The sequence below is a fragment of the Perna viridis genome, chromosome 9 (genome assembly GCF_037379345.1).
Source record: "Perna viridis isolate PV_CMFRI_1.1 ecotype Kerala chromosome 9, ASM3737934v1, whole genome shotgun sequence".
Taxonomy (NCBI): Eukaryota; Metazoa; Mollusca; class Bivalvia; order Mytilida; family Mytilidae; genus Perna; species Perna viridis.
In genome coordinates, this window is record NC_142453.1 from 43,010,351 (window position 1) to 43,034,205 (window position 23,855).

Here is a 23,855-nt window from a genome sequence, read left to right on the forward strand (position 1 = left end):
TGCTATTTCACGGACTATGGCAATGTTAAAGGTACAGTTGGGATCTGATATGATGAGCATACTTTGGTAAGGAAAGTGCAATGTTAGTAGTATTGGCTATGTGAAGAGTAGGCTTCGAATCATCTGTTTAAAAGAGTTTGGACATGTCAAGCATACAATTCGCATCAGATTACATAACCAGGCTATATTTTGGTTTTGGGTAGTTTTTCGGACAAACGGCCATTTTAAGCGCAGGGTCCGCATCAGACGTTATGAGCATGAATGGGTTTTGACCGGAAAGTGTTATTTCACGGACTATAACAAAGCAAAGAGTGCAGTTTGCATCAGATGTGATGTGCATATTTTGGTAAGGGAAGTATGATTCCAAGTAATATGACCATGTGAAGTGTAGGTTTCGAAAAAGGTGTGAGGGAAATGAATGATTTAATGGATGTATAGAAGGGTAACATTTGTATCCATTCAAGATCCTTGATATTGTTCAATTTTTCACCGCTTTAATTACATATCACAACTTTCTAGGTATATGCCTTTAAAAAAAAAAACAAACAAACAAAAAAAAAAAAAAAAAAAAAACGCTTTCTTAAGAACAGACGCATGATGTATCCTTCTGATTTAAACAATAACACAATATTTGAATGGCTAGATTAGTATACAACATTTTCCCTCCCAGGTTTTCTAGGTTAAGTGAACTATATTTGACATTACGCGTCACTTAGATTTAAACAGTGATTTGAATTTGAGGAATAGTCATAAGCTACAACCTTCAAACAAAAACAGTCTAAGTCATTAAGCAAGCCATTTTGTATCAAATATTTACTCTTCATATTACATAAAATAAGAAATTGAATATTATTTCAAGATTACCTACTGAATTATGTTACACATGCCTTATTTTTTGGTTGATAAGGAGACAAATTAAGGTTATTTTTTTTACATAATTAAGTCCATTTTTCAGTTAGTGAAATACTTAGACTTACCATTTTTATACGACTGCAAAACAAATTTGGATGTATTATGTTAAAGGTGTGTAGTTGGAGTCTGTAGACAATTTGATTTCCGTAATTTAATACGAGTTTCCCTTGTATAGGTACTTCTAAGTTGGTACATGAAAGTTTAACACATATATGTCCACTGTGGTGGACGCCTTTTTCAACAAATGGTGGGCATTCCAGTGGGAACAAATTGTGCTCTTCTACTAGCTGACCTATTTCATCACTCTTATGAGGCCGACTTTATAGCTGATCTGATTCGAAAGAAAGAATATCGTTTAGCTAGAACCTTTAATTTCAGTTTCCACTATATAAGTGACGTATCATCTTTAAAATTCCTAATTTAATATTTGATACATAGCATCTATGCCCCCCCTCCCCCAACAATAAAAAAAACAAAAAAACTTTGAGATAAAGGATACAACAGACCTTGACCTACAGTTAGAAATCGATGTATGATCAGATTCTAAAATTAGTTATTTAAATGGTTGAAATTTTTACCATTAATTCTTTTCTCAGCTCTTCGCTTCACACAAAATTACTAGAAGATTTTTGTTGTTTATTTTCTAGTGATATTTAACTGAACTTTTTAGTGCCACCTAGGGATAGAACTACTTTGATTTGTGTATGACTACAATTAAGGCAAAGTCTTCTTTCTCCTTCTGATGTTATTTTTTAGTGTAACAGAAATGGCCAAATAATTTGGATTGACAAATTAATTCACTTTAAGACATTAGAGTTAAATAACTTTGAGGCCTATCGAAGGACTAACTGAAAACACTGCCATTGGTATTTGACCACTTATTGGTCAATTTGCTCAAATTTCTTTGTTGAAAATAGGGTAACTTTGCTAAGGGTTTAAAAAAAAACGTGGATGGATTTTGGTAAGTGTTGTTCAAAAGTAAAGGTAAAAGATAAGGGAATGGCAACATATATTTTTTCAATTTATTTAAAATAAGTGGAATACAAATACTTTCAACAATTATCATTACACAATTATCAAGTATCATGATACTTGCGAGAAACATACTTTAAATTATATAAATAACCCCATTCCCTCAAAGTGTTGTAATACTTTAAACAAATGCTACTACCAATTAATTTAATGTTAATTCCAGTAAGTAGTTGAAACTATCACAAAAGAAACTAGAGGCTCAAGAGAGCCTGAATCGCTCACCTGGTTAACCATTTCCTTATTTGAAAAACTTGAGGAATGAGACAGGCTAAGTTAAAATCAACTAAATTGTCAAATGCAGGAAATGCTTTTCATAGCATTTTCATGGCCTGAACCAGAATTTTGCTAAAGGCAACAATTTTTTTTTTTTTTTTCAAAAACCCGTCTTAATCCGAACGGTCAATTTGTGTGGGATACCCTAAGGAACATGTATGCTAACTGTCATTGAATTCTGTAAAATGGATTTTGAGAAGCAGATTTTCAAAGTTGCATATGCGAAAATATAAAAAAAACTGTTTTGAAAATTTTGGTCATAGGTCTGTCTCATAATGCTAAACAATATTACCAAGACAGAAATTTGCTAAAGGCAACGATTTTTGAGTTATTTGCAAAAAATTGCCATCTGAACCTATGTTCTATTTTTAGTAACGGCGGCAATGTTTTTTCATGAATCAACAATTCCAACAACCATTTTGTGTGGAATACCCTAAGAAACATAAATGCCAAATTTCATTGAATTCTGTCCAATAGATTTTGAATAGATTTTCAAAGTTGCACATGCAAAAAATCCAAAAAAAAATATGTTTCCGGGGCTGTAATTCCTACATCAGTTGACCAATCAATTTGAAAATTTTGGCAAAGTCCATCTCATGATGCTGAACAATTTTATTTGTGCCAGATATTTGCTAAAGCAACAATTTTTGAGTTGTTTGCAAAAAACTGCAATCTGACCCCTATGTTCTATTTTTAGTAACAGCAGCCATGTTTTTTCAATGATCAAAAATCCCAACGATCATTTTGTGCAAAACACCCTAAGGAATAATCATGCAAAGTTTAAAACCTGTCAGTTTAGTAGTTTCAGAGGAGAAGGCATTTTAAAATTTGTCCACGACGACGACGGACCCCAAGTGAGCTAAAAAGCATCGTTATAGAAATATCCTTATTGTGACATGAATCGCCATTCATACAGAAGTTTAAAGGTACCAGAAGTTCAGCAGTTTTTTTTCCACACTCATTTGTAATATGCAATCTATCAAAATTTCATATTCTATGTATTTTCTAAAATAAAATAAACCTATTTTTTTTAAACTTCTATCCTTAAAAATCTGAGAGAAAAATGCTCATTACAAACTGTGTCAGTATACCAATCTGTTATTCCAAAGTTCTTCTTCCTTTCATTTGAACAGGGTACGTGACTGATTAACCTAATGCCGGAAAATAAATGCTATTTTTCCTCCATTCCCCTGGGTGAACAAATAGGAAAAGTGTTTTTTTTTCAAAAAATACATCCATTTTATGACACAAATAAATATTTACAAAGGTCTAATACTATAGTTTGACCCTTGTCTGGGAATATTACAATCACTGAACACATCAAGGAAGACAGCTTTTTTCCCTCCTGAAAAAAAGAAATAAATTCAATGCAGTTCAATCCATAAATAATGAAAACTGAACAAAATAAAACCATATTACTTATGGCTGTCATGAACTTGTAGTGAATCCATCTGCACAATGAATACTTATTTGTACAAAATGCCAATAGTTTTTCTTTCTTTTTTCTTCTTCCCTGAATTGACTTTTTATGAGCAACTGAGCGGGTGTTGCTAGAAAAACAGAGGATGCTTACCATATCAGTGCACTATGGTTATGCTTCCAGTTTTTGTGGAGTCTTAGATGCTTATTTATTTCTGTTTTACCTTGCATGTACAGTAGTCCCACTCTCGAGAGAACAACCCATTTGCAACATAAAAGAGGCTTTACAAAAGGGGTGGTCTCTATAAAGGAATTGATCTGAAAATCAAAATGGCTGAAAATATATACAAAATGTTCCTTATGTAACAGATTTGCTTTTCTTTTGTAGGACCTTTATGTATAATCCAGATAATGTCTGTTACATGTTTTATGAATATTAAAATGCCTTTTATTATCTGTTTAAAATGCAAGTATGACACATTAAAATATAACAATGTATTTAAACATAAGATGCATGCATTAAAAGAACTTGAACGTGTACATTGTATCAGATTTACTTTGAAAAATGAACTGATGTCAGACTGTTTTCATAATCAAAATGTTCTCCTTTTTCCAAATAATATTTTGAATTTGCATTTTACACACCTTAAAATCTGCCGCCAGCTTCCTCAAACTGTGACCCTTTTCAGTTAATTTAATGACTTTAACTTTGTTTTCGAGTGTCAACACTTTCATTTTTTTTTTAACAGATGTCATCTTTGTTTACCAATTGTGCAATCACAGAAGTGTAACTTTAACCTTTCAGGTCAAACTATTGAACATCCGGTCTCAAACTTCTGGTTTATCATTGTTATCAAAGTTGTCAATAAACAACAGCATGGTTGTTTTTGAGAGGACAAAGGATATTTTTGGCCGAAAAAAGGTGGCCTTCAAAAAGGGGTTAATTAGTATATAAAAGAGTTAATGCAAGAGAAATATGGCCAGGAGAAAGGAGTGGTCTTTCAAATGAGGGGCCCTAGAAAGGGGGACTGCTGTATAATATTTCAGTGATTTTTTATTCTTGGTTGTGTGTCAGTTATCCATGCCTGTCTTTGTCTCTGAATTACATTCTTTTAGTTTCCACTATAATCCTTGAACTCTCTCATCATTAGTTTGATAAAGAAGTGTATTTCTTATAAAAAACATATCCCCAATACATAAACAAAACTGTAAAATTTACTTATTTTATTCATCTCTTGCTTTCTAACCTACTAGGTAAATTAAGCAATGAAAAACACATTTTTTACTAAAATGCAGTTCTTTTTTCTGGAAAAGTAGAAAATCAACATTTTAACTACACAATTTGATTGTGCTTTATATGCTAACAAATAAAAATGCTTACAAAAATCTCTTAAGAATGTTATTTTCAAACAGTTTCCAAATACATAAACCTATGGTGCTGCTGCAGGGCACAGTTGTTCAGTTTAACCTAAACAACCTGGCAACTGACATCTATCATTGATTGCTTGATCCTATAAAAAACAGATAATTACTTTTAATACATGAAATAAAACACAATTTGCCAAAATTATACCACAATACTTGAAATTCTATGCATTATGCTATGCAAATTAGGCCTCAGACTGAATCATGAACAATTTATGGTTTACTGCAAGAAATATCACTAAAGTATGATAAAAGAAGATATTCCAGACCTGGAATCAACAACTACAATATTCGTCATAATAGAAATTTGCATTAAAATTGTTCTACAACATGGCAAACATGAATAAATTTGATATTAAGTGACCAAAATCCTCAAAAATATATATTATTTTTAGAAAAAATATCAATTAAGAATAGCAAAAATGCATTAGGTGAGTGATTTTTACTTTCAAATGTAAGTGTGCACACATACACAGAAAAATTCTATATCAGCCCAAACACAAAAATATGTTTGTTTGCTGTTTCTCAACCCAATGATTTAAAGCTTAGGTCAGTAGGTAGGAAAAAACAAATTCTTCTATTGAAATTATCAGAGAGGAAGAAATGCATAAGGAATGTAACATAAGTGAGGTAATTAGTTAGTCTCGTATCCATGATGATTTATTATTATTTTATCCATAATTTTATGTTGCTTATGATGTTATATAAAAAGTGTGTATCAATTATATCATTGATATGTTAATTTGTAATTATATTGTAATGATCAATATCTTGAATTATGATACATGTACAACTTTCATGCATATAGAATGTTTCAAGAAATTTGATTTTAACTTAAAAAACCTAGACCAATCCACAAAGATTGGGAAACTGTCAAACCTTAAAGTCAAAAGCACATGTTTTCTACTTTCACTTTGGTGGTGTTGTGCTGCAGTACTCCTTATCAACTGGACATACCTCCTCTTTCCTGTCTTTGAATCAGAATATAAAAATCACACATTTTATCTACTTGGATACATCTTTAAATATGGCCAAAATTCAAGTTAAAAATTACATGCAGCTGTTTAAAAAAAAAAAACATAAAAGGAACTCTGACTATTTTATTAGCCTCCATGTTTTGACGTAGACCCGCTCAAGAATATCAATACAATACTTGTACCTATTACTACAGGCAAAGTTTGCGATAAATTTTTAAAAAAAATCTTGAGTAAATGTGATATGTTTTGAAATACCTTACAAGTTTTTTTTATAACTTCCATGGGAAATAAGGTTGTAGCCGACAAAGAAGTTGGTTTGTTAAGGGCAAAATTTGGCCTCAAAAACAAAGTCTGCATGAAGAAACTCTAATATTGTTTCTCAAGCTCTTTAATGTGTTCTATAGTTGATTTGATTGGTTTATGGTAATAATTTGAACATATAAGCCCTTCAAACTTGACCGAGATTGGAAAAATCTGTTAAAAAGGCTGGAAAACACCAAATTTTGTGTAGTTTATTACTCTTTGAACAATGGCCACATGCATGTTGAATCTCTTGCTTCATATATTTTGTGTATAATTGTCAGTTACAACTCGTGTAAAAATATCTTGAGTCAACAGATGTGTGGCAACTTCCGCTCCACACAAAAATCACCGTAAAAATTGCAGAAATGTTCAAGGTTTTTGTAAAAGTCTCATAAATGCACACTGTTATTTCTGGAATAAAATCATAAATCTTGTCAAAAACATCTTAAATTCAGTGTTTGCCACCACCATTTTACTATACTGCTATTACTTAGAAATCAGATAATCAAATTTTCAAAAAAGCCCAAATTAAGAGGCAAAAAATGGTCCTTACCAAACATTCTCCTTTATAGGTATAAATCCTGGAAAAAAACTCCCATTACTTTCTATGCTTAGCCATCACAAAATCAACACCCATATTTTTTTACCATTCAAAACCTGGATTTTTCATATATTGTTTAGATAAAAAGATATATAGTTTCATCTTATGCCGCCGTCAAACTATATGGTCATGCAGAACTTTTTGGCAATTCACATGGCTTGTTTGTAAACAATGTATTTCAGCACTGTGTTTCTATACAGGACATCCCTATTCTTTAGATCTTTGGTGAAAAAAAATATTTCAGTTCTTGAAAAAAAAAAAATAAAAATTACTAGAAAAATGAAAGTACTGTAAGAAAAAAATTCAAACCAAGCAGTGTTATTCAATGGTCTAAGTTCTGGCACTCATTTCCTTACCTCAAATTTTTCTCCCCAAAATGGGCAGTGCTTGTTGATCTCATGAATATTTAGTGGTTTTATACCTATAAGGGAACAAATTCCATCAAACCTAAATATTTTTCAGTAAATTACTCATTTTTATATTCAAAGACCAAATATTATGCTTTATTTAGTATCTTGCCTCCACTTGTGGCCAGAGTAAATTTTATATTATTCAGCAAAACTTTCAGGGGTTGAACATTTTTTTGGGAAGACCCGAGCCCCGGACTTTTTCATCTTTTGTACACTAAGCCCGAACAATGTTATGTCAAGTCCCGATCAATATAAATGCAATTTTGTTATCTGATATTCTTATGTATAATTCTAGGTTTGCAGGGAAGAAGACACAGTGTCAATTGATTCCATCTCCACATCTGATGCCTTGTCATCAGCTTTCCATTTCTGCATTTTTTTTAACCGTGAAATTATAATTGAGCAACGATCTTATCCTCAAAAAATTATCAACAAAATTTGATCTTTATCATTCCAGCGCTTGATTAATAAAATTTGTAGCATGTCAAAAAATGAGTCTGATCAAGCGCAGGTGTGATTCAGACTTGAGAATGACTAATCAATAGATCGATCTAGTAAATACCCATTCTAAAAATAAAGTTATTACTATTTATAGGTCAGGGAATAGATCAAGAAACATGGTCCAAATAATGACAACGAAATCTTTCAAAAATTAGTTCTATTTTTTTTAGATCTGCCATGCCCGACAGACTTATTTCATTGAAAAACGACAAGTCCCGAGGTGCATTTGTTTTAGTCCTGGGCATCGGGCTTTAGGAATTTTCAACCCCTGACTTTTCAATTTAAAAAAAATTCTGTTGATTTCTTGAAGAAAACCTCTTAACCAAAAAAAAAGGCACAAGAATATCTGGTAATGATAATCAAATATTGTTTCTAGAATTTTACAATGTAATTTCATGACAAAATTTTAAAAAAGGGACACTATGCTGTTCACTTGAAAAAATACAAGTTTAGGAATGGAAACACACCCCACAATAAAGGGCTTACACATACAAATTCTGAAGTATATGAAATACAAGTGACTAATTTTGTGAAACTAACAATGGATGAATATGATCTTGTGACTAAATCTCCAACAAGCAAACATTCAACAGAAATTCCAATCTCCATGACATCTGTGCAGTTGCTGTGTACAAATCAGGCAGCTAAGACTGAAGTGGAAAATGTGCTGAGAATAAAATTAAGACTGCACAAGACAAATCTTTACATTAATCTAACTAAATAAGTTATTCAGAAGTACTTTGATATATGAAAGCCATATTTATACATGTAAAAAAAGAAAGTTTTTCAATACATGTAAAATAGAGAGTTTTGGAGTTTTTCAAATGTCTATGGTAGAACACATGAAAATAGCCCCCCCCCCATTTTTTTTTGAAATCCTTAAAAACAAGAGAAACCTACATAAAACTTTTATTTTTATTCACTGTCAAGAAATACAGTTATGAAATTACTATAAAAAGTAGATATGGAAAACAGAAATATGAGCATATGATGTAAATGGTGCATGATAAAAAAAATAATGAAAACAAGGGAGGTAATTAAATAGACCATTTTTCAACTGATTGATTATATGAAAAATAAATCCTTTCTAAAATTGAATTAGAAGGAAATTTATAGTAAAAACTTTTATTTGTGCCTACAGATCTGAAAGAAAGACAAATAGAACTGTAACAATAGGAACAAATAGTGACATGTAGAATAAAGTATTTAGGGAGCACATACAAATGTCACCGAAGTAAAAAGGTTACTTAGACAGGATTTATTGAAAGAACAGAAATGGGATTCAGCTTGAACAGAAGTGGCAAAGTGTACTAAGTGCAAATACAAATCAAAAACCTTTAACTTGTACGAAGACGTTGAAAGCAACAAGCACAGTCGTTGTGCAGCCAAAATACATGTAAATGTAGGCAGGCAAGTGGGTCTTCAACACACACCAATAGGTACATCAAGTTACCATCAAGTTTGTATGGCATCAAATATCCCCCCTCCATCTGTATCAGGTATGCAGTATAGATTAAATTAAGTGGCTAAAATAACAGAAAAGAAAAATGAAGACATGAAAATGCAGAGAGAAAAGGTAAAAAGGGTGAAAAGACTACATGGCTAGGATCCTAAGACAAAAAATGTCCAGGCCGATGGAATCTATATCAGCAGAATATATTAAGGTATTGGAAAAACGCCATTCCAACTAGCAACACAGTCTAACTTCTCTGTAACTGACAATGAAACATTCAAACATTATGTTGTAGCCACAAATCAAAAATCAAAGCTGTGCTCATAAAAAAGAAAAAGCATACAGTAAACCAGAGGCTCACGTGAGCCTGTATCGCTCATCTGGTTTAATTACTTGCTAAATATTTCATATAATTTTGCGTAAATTTACAAGGAATTTTCCTTAGATGAAGATTTTCTTGCAATTTAAAGCATTGGTAAACAGGAATTATTGCATGGGACAGGTTGGAAAGGGGACATAATGCATAGTTTGCAACCCCAACATACTAAAATCCGGAACCAGGCCTTTTAAAATGCAGAAATTGCCATTGTTTTGCGGAATCCATGAAATTTCTGCAAAACACAGCGTTTCTTAGCCTCCAACATGATTACTTTGCTAAAAAACTAATCTTATTAAACTAGGCATTTCACATCCAGTTTTGTATGGAAATATAGTTTACAAGGCACATAAATGCAAACAATGTCCATCAAATCTTAAGAATTATTTAAATAGACTGATTCATAAAGGATATAAATTCGACATTGTTGTCAGATCATTAAATCTTGTCTTTGTAGGAAAAAATATTGATACTCTTATTAGATCATTACATTATAACTTAATCATTCATATTTTAGCATTTTAGTCATTGCACTACTTCTTGCTAGACCAACATAGTCTATGATGTTGCAGTTCTAAATCCTTTGGAAGTTTTGTAACTGATATTTTTTGTGTTGGGAGGCTTATATGTCATCCTTATTTGTGTCCTGAGCTTGCTTTCAGTAACTGCGAGCATTCATTGTTTATACCTCATTTGTTTGTCTTCTATGTTATTGTTAATAATTGTTGAGGTACTTTTCTAATGAATTGGATGTATTTCAGGTTGATTTTTACTGTGTGTCTAACTTTGTATTTATTTTAGCCTTTGACCGTATAGAGGGGGAGGGTTTGGATCCAACAAAACTAGTTTAACCCCGCTGCATATTGTTTGCGCCTGTCCCAAGGCAGGAAATATATTCACTGGCATGTAATTGTCTTTTTTTAAAACATTTTAGTTTCTTACCATAAATGATAAACTGATATAGTATTGAGGAAGGGCCGGACCTTTTTCGGGATGCTGGGATCAGAGGTTTTTAAGCTCAGGATTTCGGGATTTCTGAGAATTAAGCCCGGGATTTCGGGAAATAAATCCACCGGGAATCGGGATTTTAGCAGTTTTTAAGTTCCTTTGTTGTTCGGGATTTCGGGATTTAGTAAAAATAAAGTCGGGATTCCGGGATCAGACCCCCTCCAGCCCCCCCCCCCCCCCCTCAGTATTGTGTTCACTGATTTATCCACTTTGTTTTTATTGGGGCAATTTAGAGCTTGCTACATGGAGGAAATTTCCCACTTGTTGAAGATCATGTGGCGACCTCTAGATGTATATTTTCTCGAGCGGAAACTTTGGTTAAGTTAAGATCCACAGTGGCAGCCATTTTGAATGGCAAAATAATCACAAGCTTTCATCTCCTCATGCCAACGATCATTTGTTTCCAGTTTTGTTTCATTTGGTCAAGCGATTTCCGAGAAAAAGATTTTTACATGTTTTTCTCATAGGGTCCAATGTTAAAGTAAGATCCTCAGTGGCGGCCATTTTGAATTTCCGATTGGCACCAAAATCACAAACTTACATCCCTTCATAAAAGTGAACATTTGTGTCAAGTTTTGTTTAATTTGGTCAAGCCGTTTCCGAGAAGAAGATTTTTACATGTTTTTCCCATAGGGTCCAATGTTAAACTAAGATCCTCGGTGGCGGCCATCTTGAATTTCTGATCGCCACCAAAATCACAAACTTTCATCCCCTCATATCAGTGAACATTTAATGTGTCAAGTTTTGTTTAATTTGGTCAAGTGGTTTCCGAGAAGAAGATGTTTACATGTTTTTCCCATAGGGTCCAATGTTAAACTAAGATCCTCGGTGGCGGCCATTTTGAATTCCCGATTGGCACCAAAATCACAAACTTTCATTCGCTCATATCAGTGAACATTTGTGTCAAGTTTTGTTTAATTTGGTCAAGTGGTTTCCGAGAAGAAGATTTTTACATGTTTCTCCCACAGGGTCCAATGTTAAACTAAGATCCTCGGTGGCGGCCATCTTGAATTTCCGATCGGCACCAAAATCACAAACTTTCATCCCCTCATACCAGTGAACATTTGTGTCAAGTTTGGTTTTATTTGGCCCTGTGGTTTCAGAGAAGAAGATTGAAATGTAAAAGTTTACGGACGGACGACGGACGGACGACGGACGCCAAGTGATGGCAAAAGCTCACATGGCCTTTGGCCAAGTGAGCTAAAAACTAAATTAACATGCAAGACAGTATTGGAAATGAACAAGCCTGGGCAAGAACTGCGAGATGGGTTTGAGCTCAATGAAGTAACCACAGATCCAGACAGTAGTGTATATAATGCTGCAGAAAGCATGGTCAACAAAGGTCTTACTTCAACTGAACCAGTACATTACCTCAACAAAAGACCCATGTCAGCCAACCATAGGAAGTATGTGACAAATCTGTCAAGTGTGTGTGATATAATGCCAGCTCGCTTGAAAACCCCCCAAAAAAAACACCTCCATGGGCTGTTTGCTTCTGACATAGCAGCAAGGTGACAAGCAGAATACATGACACTACAAAATTCCTGATGGGGCTCTATCAAAACTATCATATGTTACTGATGCCATAGTATCATAGTGAACTGTTCCTGTGGTAACCATTCAAAATGTTAACTTTATTTATTTGCATGTTCAAAAATTAAGAAATCTAAGACTTGGATTGAAAAAAATGCTTACTTAAAGCAGGGAAATTTTGAAATTGAATCAAATGAGAAGTCCAAACATGTTTTACAACAAATTATAAACTACCGCCTAGATAAAGTGATGCTTGCTACATATAAGTTGAGCCCCTTAATCACGCTATTAGAAGTACTGTACCAGCAAATATAAACTATGCGAGGAATTTTTCCAGTTGAATCCATACGCCAATCCATAAAGTCAACAAGGGCACTGGCAACTCTATCATCAGACTGTGTGTAGTCTGATCAAATCAGGGTCAACAGTGGCCAAGTCACTGAAAACCAGAGGCTCCTAGGAGCCTGAATCGCTCACCTGGTTGAATTTTGCCTTTCAAGGGCAATAAATTAAACAAGAAATTCCCCAACAATTTTGACTCAAGAAAACTTTGATAGGACTTATCATAAGTATCATTTCAGCAAATGAAAGTTAAAATCTATCATAGTTTTCAAGACATTGGCTGAAAACTGAAAAAAAAAAAACCTGTCATTTTCCCCTGTCAAGGGCAATAACTCTTATAAGGAGGCATCTAACAACTCTTATGCCTGAAGACTTTTGTAGTCCTACAAATAAGTATCGTATCATATTTTGAAAGAATTTGGCTAAACCTAATGGTTTTGGAGATATATGTGAAAAACTACTGTCTAACCCCTTTGTTCTATTTTCATTAACGTGGACCATTTTTTTATGGATCAAAAATCCCCACATCAGTTCTATGCAGGATACCCCAAAGAACACTCATTAGAAGTTGGGTACCAATTGGTCAAGCAGTGTCAAAGGAGAAGATTTTTTAAAGAAATAACATTAAAAATAGGAAAAAACATTGAAAAAGAGCAATAACTCCAACATGGCTTATCATATGAAAATGAAAATTTTTTAAATCAGCTAAACCTACAGTTTTGGAGATATATGCAAAAAACTACTGTCTGACCCCTATGTTCTATTTTTAGTAACGGAGGCCTTTTTTTTTGATGGATCAAAAATCCCCACTTCAATTCTATGCAGGATACCCCAAAGAATATTCATACAAAGTTTGGTACCAATTGGTCAAGTAGTGTGAGAGGAGAAGAGTTTTGAAAAATTGTTTAACGACGACAGACAAGTACGACGGACTCCAAGTGATGGCAATAGCACATATGGCCTTTGGCCAGGCGAGCTAAAAATGGCACTTTGAAGATATGGGTTCCCAGAAAACACACCTATACTAGCTGAAACTGACACACAATACAAAAAAATTCTTGTCACCATAGAACAACACAGTTTCAGCCTTCTACCCAAGCTAGAAGCTCACTAGCAGAAATGTAACAGTAAAGAAGAAACTTATAGTTTCATGATGCCTCCAAGTGATGGCAATAGCACATATGGCCTTTGGCCAGGCGAGCTAAAAATGGCACTTTGAAGATATGGGTTCCCAGAAAACACACCTATACTAGCTGAAACTGACACACAATACAAAAAAAATTCTTGTCACCATAGAACAACACAGTTTCAGCCTTCTACCCAAGCTAGAAGCTCACTAGCAGAAATGTAACAGTAAAGAAGAAACTTATAGTTTCATGATGCAAACATACTTTGTAAGACAGCAAGCAATCTAAGATCACTTGGACGAGATCCAGAGTGCCCAGGCTATCCTGGTAACTGTTCAGCCAACATGAAATGGAGTGCTACAATAGGCAATGAAGAGAGGTATTTTGAAATACTGGGTGATATGCTAAATGACCATTTATATTTGGACAATTAACAACAGATGGTGATAGTCATACATTCAGAGGATTTAGCCGGAAACAAGAAGAAAATTTAGTTATCATACCTGAGAACCGTCGCGACACCAGATACTTAGCCAAATCACAAATGCGAGACTGTGACAATGCTAAATTTAATGAAATGATGCTACAGTTTGTAACTAAAACAGATTGCACAATGCTAAAAAAAAAACGATTTGCTTTTGACTTAAGCAACAGCTGCACAAAGGGTTCAACTTCGCTCTTAGTCTTAGGGAGTTTGCAAGAGATATGAACAAACTTGTAAACAGATTTAGCTATGCAACAGATAGTATCATTGCGTGTTATACAAGACATTGTTTAGAAAAGTACAAATCATACTCCTATGTATGTAAAGGTACTGAGCAAGATCACTGGGGCAAAGACTTTATGCCAGATGTGGAAGCAAAATGCTTGTACATGACAGAGGATGATAAGAGACTTGGGTGTAATATAATCAACATTAGATTTGGTCGGACAAACTTCGTTAAGACTCGTTTTGGGACAGTGACACTTAAGTGTGAGGCTGTAAACCGAGGCTATGGAAAGTCAGATCCAAAAGAATCCACTCACCTGAGGATCTGTTCTGCTCCTATTAATTCAAACTACTGTCTGACTACAAGTGCAAGCAGGATTAATCATGGACCAGGGGAATCTTGCCACTTCCGACAAATTTGTATCCAGTCACCAAGCTGAAAAGACAAAATGAGAAATATGAATATGATAAACAAAAGACACAAAAAATGAAAAAAAGTTAAGAATTGTTTCTACAATCAGGATTTTACAACTTATGACTCAATACTGGATGAGCCTGGAACATATAAACAAGAGGCTCCCAGGAGCCAAAATCCCTCATCTGTTTAAATTTTTGCTTTCAAAGGCAATAACTGTAACAAAATGGTGTTGGACAAGTATGACTCCATGAAGACTTTGTTAGGGCATATCATGAGGATCATTTCGTCAATCAAAAGTTTCATTCTATCTATTATAGTTTTCAAGATATTATCATATTTTTTTTAATTCAAACTCATATTAAGTATTTACATTTCATGTCATTTAAAGACATACAATTTGTGTTATTACTAAGAGCACTGAAGATGAAATGTGTAGATTTCAGATATTTAATATCACAAATCTACATGTATTTACCATATTCGACTGCACAAGGCAAACAATAAGGGCATCTTACCATATTTGACTGCACAAGGCAAACAATAAGGGCATCATGTTAATATAGTATTAATGTATGGCTTTTTCTGTATTGGCCCTGTTACATGCCCGAGGTATTAATAATGGCCATTACAGCCATCCGAGGCTATTAATAAAAAGGGCATATTACAGGGCCAATATGGAAAAAGCTTTGCATTGATACTTTTTTTAACCAACTTTATATCTATTACTGAAACATATGATTTCACCTTAATTTGAAATAAGTCTGTATCTCGATGAATCAAATATTTATGAAAATAAATCATGATGGTGTTGTTTCTAATAATCACCCCCCCCCAAAAAAAAAAAAAAGAAAATAATAATTAATCTCTAGTACAAGATTAAACATACCTAATAATTCAATATACTCAGTTCCAGTACCATCTTTCAACAACTTTAAATCTCCTAATCTAATTACATGTAATTGAATTAGATCACTCTTACTTAAAGTTGTCACTTATTAAAGGTAAGAAAAACTATTAATGCCCCATACTAAAATTAGTAATGCATGGCTGTGATTTCCTAGTGACCGGCTGTAGGAATTTCCAAATCGTAACTACCAGTTGTAAATGATGGGCATTTCTATACATTTTATGTTGGATAATAAAATTCTCCAAAACTTTTAAAGTTTGGACAAACAGAGAAGACAAGCAATAGTTAGAATTGCAAACTAATTCTTGGTCTATTTATTAACAATTGACATTATTTCTATCTTACATCTACTCCACATGATTTTTCATTGATACATGTAGGAATTAATACACATTTGTACATATATGTAAATAAACTAAACTGGTCATTGTGCCCTGTACAAGTAATACAAATGTACACTCTCCCTTGCATAACTACTATTTATCCTGTCACATAATATGTGTCTGAACAAGGTTTAATTTAATATATATACATGTATCTTCATATGTAGACTGCTCTATTTAGGTTACAGACCACCAATTCAACCAATGAGCATTTGGAACGTACGCAAAAATAGTTCTACGCAGAAATTACCCCTGTTCCTCATAGTGCTGTGAAAAAAGTTCTCATCTCATTTAAAAAATTTAAACAGTTTCTGAAAGGAAAAACATTTCTGTACATTTTATAGGTGCATTTTGCTTCTTGTGATGTGAAGCCTAATCTCCATAATGATTTCTAAATATACCCCTATCTTGTGAAAACACTGGGATTTCCCATGCTATTTATAGACACTTCACTTCCGGTGACCAGTACTGCACTGCAAGTCAGCTAACCCCACATGCCATTCAGAGGATTGTGAGCTGGCATATGTAGAATCATGCTGATATATAGTGCTCTGCAGGTTAAAGTTAAGGTAAAGTCCAGAGAAGCCATTGAATATTGTGAAATTAGCATAGAAGCCTATGGGAAGTGGAATTAGTGGTTTTTAGCCTCTACTGTTATTGGATGAATATATATATAATAAGGTTAAGATTACGTTTTGTAAAAATAAATTCATCTTTTCTGATAGTTTTCAAGCCTTTTCCTATTTTTTTTTACTTACATTTATTTCAAACAGTGAATGTGATTTTTAAAAACTTCAGGAAACACATGGATGTATGTACAGGTACGTGTATCTCCGTTGTTCCACTGTTGCTGTTGTCAAGAACCTACCTCGCCTGGGAAAAAAATATAACTCCAAATGTATTATCCACATCAAAGCATAGCTTTTCCAAGATAGGAAAGGCAATCATTGTCTTATTTGCAGCTGTCAGCTGTGTCTGAATTTTGTTTATGTTACATGATATGTGTAAAATATTCCCATCATCCATCGAGAACTGTAATAGGATACAAGAGCACAATTATTCGTAATGCATTTTCCATAGGGTACCTATGTAGTTTGAAAATTAATTTCAACAAAACCACACAAATTAGCAGAAAATGGGTTTCAGTTCCTAAAACTAGAAAAGCATACTTTTTATTTGCACAAAAAAAAAGTATATGGTCATGCAGCAAAAGTTGATCGAAATTTCAGTTGTTATGGACTCTTGAAAATACACTGGAAAAAAATGAAGCACCTAGATTTCATTTATGAGAAATCATTTCAACCCTATAACAAATTATTAATTATTACCAAAATAAAATCAATCATAAATGGGTAAGTTTTGAAATGAAAATAAATTTCAAGCCATATCCAACCAATCAGGTACCACCTTGTATTCAGTACTCAGTACCATGTTGGAGTAAAAAAGTTCCCGGTAGAATGTAAACAAATAATTGCGCATTTGTATCCTATCAAAACATGAAGCGGTTAAGAATCAGTACTCAAGTTCGCATTTATAAAGCACATCTTAACACAAGTACAGAAACCAAGTTAGGTGAAAATCCGTTAAAGTTTAGTCGAGATATTCCCTTTTTAGGTTGGAGTGCGAGTTTGCGGCCAGTGCTGAAAAATTTCCACAGAAAGCAAAAATCAAAAATTAAAAATGGAAAATTTCTTGTTAAAATATCTTAGAAATTATTCTCACTTATGTTTTCCAACACTTTAAGCAATACTCCTTTTATGCATGTACAAGTTGAAATCTAAATTTATTAAGGGTAGAATCTACCCTTTTAATAGTAAAAATACAAAAAAAAAATGGAAAAAAGGTTCAAAACTTTCTAAATTAAGTGAAATGAAGATCCACTTTCTAACTTTATCATGTAATTTTTAATCGTTGGTGATAAGAGGTACCAGAATGACAGCAACAAATTTTGCTTGTCATCATAATAACTATAGAAGAGCCATGAGATCATCAAATGGCATCTTTGAAGAATTTTATATGTTTGAAGGGGGAGCACCTGTTGTTTATCCTGTAAATAGTGCAAAGACTGAACTTTTGACATCAACCTGTACTGCAAAACAAGTGTATAAAATAAACTTGCATCAGAGCACATCAACACTTATCAATGCTAAATTAACAGAGTCAACATTTCAAATTTATAAAATGTCAGGATTCAAAAAAGGAAATAAATACACATTTAAATCTGGGAATTTACCTCACAAAAAAGCAAGGACTAAACTTTCAACAGTGAAAAGTGACTTAGAAACACCTAAATACATTAGACTTACAAGGAAAACTCCTGAACTGGTTGTTAATGATCCATACACTGATCCTGAGGAGAAGGCAGAGCGGTCCAGTTGTGCGGCCAAGTTACTGCGACCAAAATCTAAATCTGTTCCTGTTGCTAGGAAATCTAAGAAAGGAGCTAAAAAATAAAAGGTAGGACATGTAATAATAAATAACGTAATTAACTTACAATCAAACAGTTTATTAATGTAGATTAAAAAAAAAAAAAATAAACAATATATGTCATATGTGCACAATTTTCAAACTATTTAGTTTTTCCTTAAAACTTGCTAATTTATTTCCAAGAACACAAATTCTTGCACTTTGTATAGTAATTAACCTTTATTTAAGTTATAAAGTAGGAAAAAATCAACTAGATATCAGCCAAATGTACATAAATGCTCCATTAAAAAAAAATATTAAAATTAAGGGGGAGATAACTGTAAATTGCATTTGAATATAGAAATAACTTTAGTGTTAGTAGGACATAAAATATGGTTTCTTCTCTTATTTTCAGGTTGAATTCTGATTCCCACAGAGTGCTGTGCCTTTACAAGTCAGAAAACATGTGGAATTGCGCATTTAGAGAGCATATGATGAAAAGTCCAGACTGTGATGGTATTTTACTATACGATTTGGACAAAGAAGAAAAAAGAGGTTTCTCATCAAGATTTCGACTTATTTGCGCATCGTTTAAATACTTTTCGAAGATGTATACACAGTATGAGGAACTTGAAACCGGCAGACCGGGTAGAAAACCCTCAAAACTAACAACTGGTGTACTAGTTGGCCTGAGTCAGACTCCAATTTGTCCTACAAGCTTGTGCAAAATCTTTCTAAGTGGCAATATCTCAACTCCAGCAGCCTCTAGCCTGCAAAGAAGGACAAATAAAGTATATAAAAACATTGTACAAGTTGTAAAAAAAGACATGAAAAGAAGAAGGGAAGAATTAGTTGAAATAAACCGCCTCCGAGGAAAGAAAAATCCAAGATGTATTAATGTATTAGTGTTCAAATGGATGGCATGTACAGCAACAGACCCAACCCAGGAATTGGACGCACACCGTTCCAACAAGCTAATCAGCTGAAAATGTAACAAAAAAACATAAAATTGTTAATTTGGTTGACAAAAATAAGCTCTGTTCAGAGCATTCTTCACTAGATATTGATTTTTGACTCAGGCCAACTCCAGTCTGAATGTACTGATGAATGCAGTGCTAATATTCCAATGGTGAAGAGCATTGGTGATGAATATGCATGGGCCAGGGAGTGCCTTGAAGACCTTTTAAAAGACAACATAAAAGTAGACTATTTAGTTACTGACCCAGACAGTTCAGCTTACAGAGCTGCAGTTGATTTGTATGAGGAGGGAAAATCAAAAACTGAGCCTCAGCATTTCATTGATACCAGGCATTTGTCGGAAAATATGCGGAAAAGTGTGGAAAAAGACAAAAGTCTCCTAAAAATCATGCCAGCATGGACACAAAAGCAACGCCAAAAGCTACTGAATAACTTTGCAACAGACTTAACTGAAAGGTGCAATTCTGAAGTTGCTGTATGTACTAAGCAATTCGGAGGAAATTTTAAAAGAGTTAAATCAAAGATGTCTCATACAGTTGATGCAGTTATACGGTGCTACATGGGAAAACATGACTTATGCAAGAAACATTCTTTTGTATGTGGCAAGAGTGAGTGGCTCAAGAAGAGAAGTCTACTACCAAAGACATTCAAAATCATGCATACCCATGAAAACATGGATTTTATTCGTATCGCAGTAAATAAGTGCCTCGGACCAAAAGCACTTGAGAAGACCAGGCTTAATATGAACACTAACTTTGTCGAGGGTGTGAATCGTAGCATAAGGCGTTCCTTACCTTCAAATGTAATGTACAAAAAGAACTATTCTGGAAGGGCACACTCAGCCATCCATAGTGTAAATCTTGGTCCAGGTGAATCCATCCTTGAGTTGTGTAGTGCCTTACACTGTGACATTCCAGTTGGGAGTACAGCTTACCAGGCTCTAAAAAGTGTGCAGAAATTAGACATTTTACAAAAGCAGCATAAGCAAACAATGGAATACAAGAAATATAGAGGTGAAAAACGTGAAAAACTGTACAAACTCAGGGATGTCATTAGAAGCCAGCAGCCGGCAAAAATCGCCGCCTACTCTTTCAAACGTCGCCGGCTACTTTCGTACCCCACAAAAATAAAATTCATGAAATATTCTTCAAGACCCTCTTTATATAATATACTGACAATATTCATCCACAAATATTAAAGATTGCACTTGAATGACGCATCGGTGTGACTTTAATGTATTGTTCGGTTGCTAAAATAAATAGTCTGCGTTTTTTCCCTGTTTCTAAATATAGACTTTCTTATTTTTACTGAACTAAAAATACTTCGTTTCCGGTCAGCAAAAAGCAAAATGTCGGGCCGTAACAGGTCAAAGCCTGTGACACAGGGACAATCATCTATCTGTAGTTTTTTGTCACCAGGGCCAGCTAAGGCCAAAAAGACAGACAGTGACAATGGTAGATATAAATTAACAATCATATTATTGATGATATTTAATATCTTATTTTAATTCGATAAAATACTAGCAAGGTCATTGGGTATGACAAGTGCCATTTTTGTCAAAACAAAATTTTCAACAAGATTGGATCGATTGATGGTTCAAGCGTGTAATGAGAGAAAAGATTGATATGGGAGTGGTTAATTATGCTAGTTAGCAAAACAATTTAGAAAAAAAAAAATAATTAAAAGCTCAAATTATTTATAATTACTTTGTTGTCACTTGTCTTAAGTGGAAAAAAGAAGGGTCTATGCAATGGGGAACTTTTCAATAATAAACAATTTGTTCAAAATTTTTAAAAAATATCACATTTTTTAGGCTTAACAAACAGAAACTTGTATAAAAATTGTAATCTTATTGTCCTGTACAATGGCCCAGGAGAGCCCTAGAATGCAGGATATTGCACCATTTACCCCAGAGCTTATGGGGGCCGCGAGCGGCCCCCGGTCCCCCTGCCATAATGGGCGGGTTCGCCACCTACTTTATCTAATTAGCCAGCTACTTAAAAACTTAGTGACATCACTGAAACTGTATGAAAAATTAAGTGAAATTATTGCGTATGAGAAAAACTCGCTACTGAAAAGTGAAAAAGAACAGAAACCTTCTTCTCGAAACAAACACACAGACCATTCCTACAGTGTAAAAAAAAGAAAAGGAGAATTTCTGTTAGAAAATAGTTTTTATATTAATAAAATGAAATATTAAACAATATGGTTTGTGTGATTTTGAGCAGAGGCCTTGACTTTTGCAGTGAATTCTCTCCTGGTTAAACTCATGTTGTTATATGGCTATGTGGTCTGGCTTGACACACAGTTTCTCATGGCAGATATGGCTGCACTCTTTGTCATTAAAAGATTTTTGAAAATCATCCCTTGTGATCCTATGCCTTATCATGTAGGAAAGCCTGTGTGCAGTCTCCCTTTTGCCCTCTCGATCAGGCCATTTCACTACTAGGACCCCATAACCTGACTTGGACTTCCGTGCCCCTATCCATTCAATGCATCCCTTCTCATTGCCCATTAAAATAGCCTTTTTGAAAAACTTTTTCTCAATATCAGCCCAAAAAGCATCAATTTTGAAAAAAAAAAAGAATGATCAAAGTCACCACAGAGTTTGCAGGAAAGCTAAGCACCAAAAAACAGTGATGAAGAAAAAAAGTGAATGTGATAGTACACATTCTCTATAGGATACAAGAGCACAATTATTAGTAATGCATTTTCCATAGGGTACCTATGTAGTTTGAAAATTAATTTCATGTAGTGTATGAACCAAAACATATCAATGCAAGTATGATGGTATTCGATTGTTTTCTTGTAAAAAAAATGCCATCCCTTTAATACTGTCCTGTCATTCTGACATCTGGAAAATCAATGAAGCGTTCTTCTCCTTAGCAAAAAATCCCTATCACTATCAGTATCTTAACACCCTTGCGTTTTAACATTGCCTAGAGAAAAAGAGGCAATGGAAATTAAGATAACCATAATCCATATTGGAGGGCTTGGCCTCAGGTCACCAAGAGGCTTATCTCTAAATCAATCCTTTAGCTAATATGGTCCACATACAAAATTAGTCCATATTTCCTCTGACCCTGCAACTCTCCTCTTTTTCATTTGGATATTGATATGTAGGGTTGGGTCAGAACGATGTGTTATACAAAAAATTGGAGATTCAGCGGTACCACAGAGTACAGCCCTTCAACCGCTTGCAATGACTTTCAAGTTGAAATTGTGCATGTCACACCTACCTAGTTCGTGGATCGTTATGGTGTATCCATCTGCATCATGAAAACTGATTTATTCAACGGGTCATAGTTTTCCTTTCCTCTTTTGTCTACCCAGACTTGACTTTTTATGAGCAACTCCGCAGGTGTTTCTAGAAAAGCAGAGGACGCTTACCCTACCGGTGCACCTGGTCCATGCTCCCAATTTTTAGTGGAGTCCGAGTTTTTCACTTGCTTTTGTTACTTAGTATGTATGATTTTAGTTACTCTATCAGTGTGAAAAACCATTTTTCCCCAACTTGCCATTCTGGCTAGTGGAATATTGATCTTGCTAGTCAAATATAAATTCAACTACCCACATTTTTTTTTTTTTTTTTTTCTGTACTATCATCTTTTTTCTCTTGGATTTGACTATCTCCTGTCTTTCTGCAACTATCTTTTCATTTGTTTTTAAATTTATCAAAAACTTTTCCATTTTCGAATATACTCTCCCATTTAAGTTTTTCAAGTACTTTACAGTAACAAAATAAGTACTCCATTTCTTGTTCATTTTTATTTTAGCAATAAACAACTAATTTGCAAGGTAACAAATCTTAAATTACCAAGATAATTTCGTTTAAATACTAATACGAGATCAGGACCGTCGCCTAGGTTTTGGCGCATCCCATTTACCAGAAATTAAAATGGCAGATCGTAAACAATGCTTTACAAGTCAATAAAATTGTGCATATCATGCCAAAATTCACTTGAAATATTCAAGCTAAACTTCTTAAAATGAAGGGAACATATTTATAATGCATGATGTTAAGGGATGTTTTACTAAGTAACCTGTTGGTTATATATATATATATATATGCGCCCTGGCCGTTTTGGGCGAATACGATATTTTCCGACGTTAGTAGAATTTGTTTGGTCGAAAATATTGATTAAGTTATGAGGCATTTTTTTAATATCGGAGGTTATATAGTGTCATTTTTTGCTGGTCAATCGATTGGTCAGTTGTATTTTAAGTTTAATTTGATGAAAAAAAAATTCTCCCGATCAAATTTCGCCCTTATTATATAATACTCAAGTGAAAAAAGTTGTTTTGAAACATGGATATGTTGGGGGAACCAGGAAAAGAGGTTCATTTTTAGGGTAAGTGTAA

At 33.9% G+C, this 23,855-nt stretch overlaps 2 long non-coding RNA genes across 8 annotated transcripts in view; one reads left to right on the forward strand and one right to left on the reverse strand.

Annotated features, from left to right (window-relative positions):
• Window positions 1-1,920: 1,920 nt before the first annotated feature.
• On the reverse strand, window positions 1,921-20,789 carry LOC148608619 (uncharacterized). Of its 7 annotated transcripts, XR_015915021.1 has the most exons (10): window positions 20,288-20,787; window positions 19,186-19,285; window positions 18,416-18,552; window positions 16,868-16,982; window positions 14,719-14,837; window positions 13,957-14,049; window positions 9,189-9,379; window positions 5,941-8,503; window positions 5,018-5,147; window positions 1,921-3,562 (listed from the first exon to the last, which is right to left on the reverse strand). It is a non-coding gene; the product is annotated as an uncharacterized LOC148608619 (long non-coding RNA). The 7 variants fall into 7 exon arrangements; XR_015915026.1 differs by lacking the exons at window positions 9,189-9,379; window positions 13,957-14,049 and adding an exon at window positions 15,706-15,764 and having other exon boundaries at window positions 20,288-20,789; XR_015915023.1 differs by lacking the exon at window positions 13,957-14,049.
• A 2,774-nt stretch (window positions 20,790-23,563) lies between these two features.
• Window positions 23,564-23,855, forward strand: part of LOC148608620 (uncharacterized) — a 68,271-nt gene continuing 67,979 nt past the window's right edge. The window contains exon 1 of the long non-coding RNA XR_015914900.1: window positions 23,564-23,845. This is a non-coding gene — a long non-coding RNA (uncharacterized LOC148608620). The remainder of the gene's footprint in view (window positions 23,846-23,855) is intronic.